Raw genomic sequence first — 5000 nt, 5'->3', positions numbered from 1 at the left:
AGCGACGGGATGCATGGTTCCATTGCAGTCCTCTTGAAGTAGGACGGCACCTATTCCTGTGTCACTTGCATCAGTGGATAAACAAAAAGGGAGAGAAAAATCAGGTGAACGTAACAAAGGAAAAGTTATTAAGGTAGATTTTAAACTTTCAAATGCCCTCTGACACTCGCTATTCCACAGAAATGTTACATTTTTCTTTAATAATTCAGTAAGGGGAGTGGCGAGGTCAGAAAAATTCTTATAAACTTACGATAATACCCTACCATTCCTAAAAACCGTCTCCACAGCACCCCTCTTATTTTGAGGAACTGGGTAGACTGTAATCGCTTCGACATTAGCTTGTTTCGGTGGGGCGACTTTACCAAACCAATTTCATGCCCAAGATAGGTAACTTTTGCCTGAGCAAATTCGCTCTTTCTTAAATTGATGACCTAGTCCAGCCCTCCGCAGTGCCTCAAACAAAGCCTCAATTCGTTTTAGGTGTGTATCCCAGTCATCACTGTATACCACTAGATCATCAATGTAAACACACATCCCTCCAGACGACTAGTTATAAAGTTCATCAGCCTTTGAAATGTGGCCGCTGCATTCTTCATTCCAAACGGCATGACTTTACATTCAAACAAACAACCGTCACCCGTAACAAAAGCGGAGATTTTCTTAGCCTCGGTGTAAGACCTACCTGCCAATACCTTTTAGTAAATCGAACTTACTAATATACTTGGCAGACCCAACTCTGTCAATGCAGTCTCCTACCCGAGGCAAAGGGAAGGAGCCTGTTTTAGTGGCGGCGTTCACCTTTCGATAGTCAAAGCAGAGGCGGTGCTCTCCGCCTTCTTTCTTAACCAAGACCACAGGCGAACTCCAAGGACTACAGCTTGGCTCGATGAGATCATGGTTAAGCATATAATTTACTTCCCCTCCTTGACTATCTCTCTTTTAGAGGGGGTTCAGCCTATAGGGGCACTGTTTAATAGGCTGAGCCTCCCCAACATCGACATCATGTTGTAGGATATTTGTCCTACCGCTGGTTGTGTCCTGAAAAAGATCTTTGTAGTCATTAATTAAGTTTCAATTAAAGATTTTGCCTTACCAACGTCCAGGTGCTGAAATTTAATGTTTAGATTATTTAAAATATCAGAGTTACTCTTCAACCCATTCGGACTTACTGGCAATTTGTCACTCAAAAATGGTTCTACTTCTACATCTACGACACTCACTGGTTCAACATTACATCATTACCTCTACTAATATAAGGTTTTAATCATATTTATATGACATATACGAGACTTCCGTCTCTTATCCGGCGTTTCAATTAGATAAATTTTACATCATTGTTATTTTCTTAAGTATCTTCCCACGGTACCTGAAAAATTTGGGCTTTCAAGAGGATTTTCCATGGTATAATGGAAAACAAACAACCCAGCACTTGGTCACCAACATTAAAGCTCCTTAAACGAGTACCTACATCATAGTTATACTCCATGGATGCTTGGGCTTCTGCCAGGTGTTCCTGAGCAAAAGTCCGAGTTCGATGCAACTTTTCCTGTAAAGTGGAGACATAATCTAAAACATTAACATCAGGACTATCTCCCTCCCAATGTTTCCCTTAAATTACCATCATCCAGGGGACCCCTGGACACAATGACCAAATATCAATTGAAAATGGAGAAAACCAACAGACTCATTAGGAATTGACCGTATAGCAAACAGTGCATACGGCAACTCTTTATCCCATCATTACCTGTCTCAAAACAGAATTTCTTTAGTACAGATTTAAGAGTCTGATGAAATCTCTCCACCTGACCCTGGCTTTCTGGATGATAAGGTGAAGAAGTTATATGATTTATCCCTAGTTCGGTCATTCGCTTTTTGAAAATATTACTAGTAAAGTTTGTTCCCACCAGTCACTCTGTACCACTTTCGGAAATCCAAACCTCGTGAAAAACAAAAATCCAACCAGACAATCAACAACTTTCTCCGACCCGAATACTCCTCAGCGGGAGAGCCTCAGGGAAGCGGGACATCCTATCTACTATAGTTAGTAAAAATGTATTTAATTTTTCCCACCGCGCGTCCGCGGCAAAGGGCCCACTACATCTATGATCACTTCCCCGAATGGCTCCCCGACTGCCGGGATGGGAATAAGGAGGAGCCTTCGGTACCTTCTGATTAGGTTTTCCAACAAGTTGACACACTCTACACGATAACACATCACTCTTGACATCCTTGCGCATCCCTGGCCAATAAAAAGATTCAGCTAATTTCTGAAAAGTCTTTCTTACACCAAAATGACCAGATAAATTATTTTGTGCGCCAGGAACAAAAGTTTATCACGATACTCACAAGGGACCAACAACTGTCTCCTGACCTCTACCTGTTCCGCAGGTGCATCCGCCGACCTGCTAAAACGGTAGATCAAACCACCCTCCTTGACGATGACAGGTTTCGTCAAATTCTCGGGAATACAAGGGTTAGAATCAGTAAATTTCTTTACCTTGTTCCTTTTTGAAAGTTTTTCACGTCCCAATTAATATTCCTCAAATTATTAACTTCATTAACTGCTACTACAACTACATATCGCTACTACTACTACTACTACTACGAGTCATACAGTCTGTCACCTGTCTGTCAACTACTTCTAAATCAAGATCGACATCTTCGAGATCAACGTCTCGTGACCTTTGAAACGGGTCCGACCGAGAATAGGTTCACCCGATACGCCCACATTCGGACACAATTGTCAAAATAGGTAATAATATAAATTCAAATTATCATTATCAGAGGCCAAATCATTTCCTAACAAAAGGTGAATACCAGGGACCGGTAAACAACTGAATAACTACCGCAAGTTTAGCCAACCCAGAAAAATATTTACATTCAACATACATGTCCTCTAGAGGGTAAGAGGAAACAGAGTTAGGAAAACCTCCAAGCACAAACAAACATTCATTATTAGCAAATATAAATTTCTCTGGAAGCGCAGTTTTCAAAATGAGTGATTGTGCGGCACCAGATCTCTCAAAATTTTAACACCTCATGCGAAACGCTTGTCACAATCAGAATATACTGATCCCGTCCGAAATATATTTGTGAAATTTTAGTCATTTATCATTTTCATTTACTACCATTTGCCTTTGGATATTCTCAGTAACTAACTCCTATAGGACCCCTTTGATTGTTTTCCAATTCTGCCTCTTACGAAAAGAAACAATTTGCCTTTTGAATGCCCAGGCCTGTTACAATAATAACACCTTATATTATTATATTGAGAATTTTGTCTCTCATAGTTCCTACCACTATTATTAGGTCGGTAGCTATTCACAAAACTTTGTGATTTCACACTGCCTTTATTATTACCATCACCATTACCTTTTTTTATTGTTATTATTACTATTATTCCTATGATCCTCATAGACCCTCCTTCCGGACGACTGTCCAAATTTCATCCGAGGTTGAAGGAACTTCCTCTGGCTATCATTATTACCTAAAGGTTCCTCCTTATGGGTGAGAGCGTACTCATCAGAGGAGACGGCGAGCTCCTGTACCGAATCTATTTTCAGCTCCTCCAAATGGATACGCATCTCCCGAGAAATATTTCTTTTAAACTCCTCTGCCAAAACAAGCTCCCTCAATTTAGCAAAGTCATCCACCTCTTTTGACTTCAGCCAATCATCCAGAAATTGGGTCTTTTTCCTGGCAAACTCGACGTATGTCTCCGCCGTGTCTTTCTTTAAATTTCTAAATTTTTGCCGATAAGCCTCTGGCACCAGATCATAGGCTTTCAAAATGATAGACTTAACACTATCATAATCGGATGCCAGAGTCTCATCCAAAGTGTTGTAAACTCTTTGGGCCTTCCCAACAAACCTACACTGAATCACGTTGTCCACATATCGAGTGGCCACTCCATTTCTTTCTTCGCTATACGCTCAAAAGCAATGAAAAATTCATTTACATCATCCTCCGAAAATTGAGGCACGAGTTTCAAAGCAGTAAACATATTGAATTTACCCCCTCATCACGAAGACATATTAGTCTGGTTATTATTTCTACCTTGTTTAAGAATTATTTGTAAATTTAACACCTCGATTTCATGGGCACGTTCTTTATCTCGTTCATCGGCCTTGAGCTGTAAAGCTTTCAAGTCTAACTCACGAATACGAGCTTTTTCCCGTAATAGTTCTAATTGACCGTCCTTGTCACCACAGACCTCATCAATATCATCCCCTAAATTTAATGCTCCCAAGCTGTCGGGTTCACTTTCTTTTATATCATCCTTTTCATTTTCTTTATACTCCTTAGCAGCCCTAATCACCTGAAATAACAAATGTCCTTTCTTTACCTCTGTGGCCAAACCTAAATTTAGGAACTCCGATATAATGTACAACTGATCCTTTCTAAGCTCAAACAAGTTCCTCTCCCAGTTAGGATCAGCTAAAAACCTGACTACCGAAGTTTCTTCCTCATCCTCAAAATAATACATTTTAACTAACTTCAAAACTAGGGATCTGCCTACCAACCTAAATCAGTTCAATGGCTTTCACACCTCCCCGAGTGTCCTGTAACCAAAGCCTGTGTTGCTGAACAGAGGATCCTATCACGGTCGCCAAATTTGTTATGAACTTTCTTTAAGAGACAATAAATTATTGTCATTACTCTACTTTTTTCTTAAAACAGGTCCTCCGTTCAATAAATCAATTGCCAGTCCAGACAAAGATTTACTATACACAAGACTTCAGGTAACGAAACACTCAAAGGGGGAGACAAAAAAAAGAAAATGTCTAAATTTTACACTTATTTATTCACAAATAAAATTCAAAGAAAAATGTCCTCGAAAACCTGCTTGAGGAACTAGAAAAATAAGCACCCAAGCATATACAATAATTGTCCTCACATACCTCAAACTCCTACCTAACTATTATACCGCAGAGTAAGAGAGAAATGTCACAGTAGAAGAACGAAATCAACACTCACTCACGTGTACACGATAGGTGGAG

The sequence above is a fragment of the Macrobrachium nipponense genome, chromosome 36 (genome assembly GCF_015104395.2).
Source record: "Macrobrachium nipponense isolate FS-2020 chromosome 36, ASM1510439v2, whole genome shotgun sequence".
NCBI classification, from domain to species: Eukaryota; Metazoa; Arthropoda; class Malacostraca; order Decapoda; family Palaemonidae; genus Macrobrachium; species Macrobrachium nipponense.
This window is presented reverse-complemented; position numbering follows the sequence as displayed.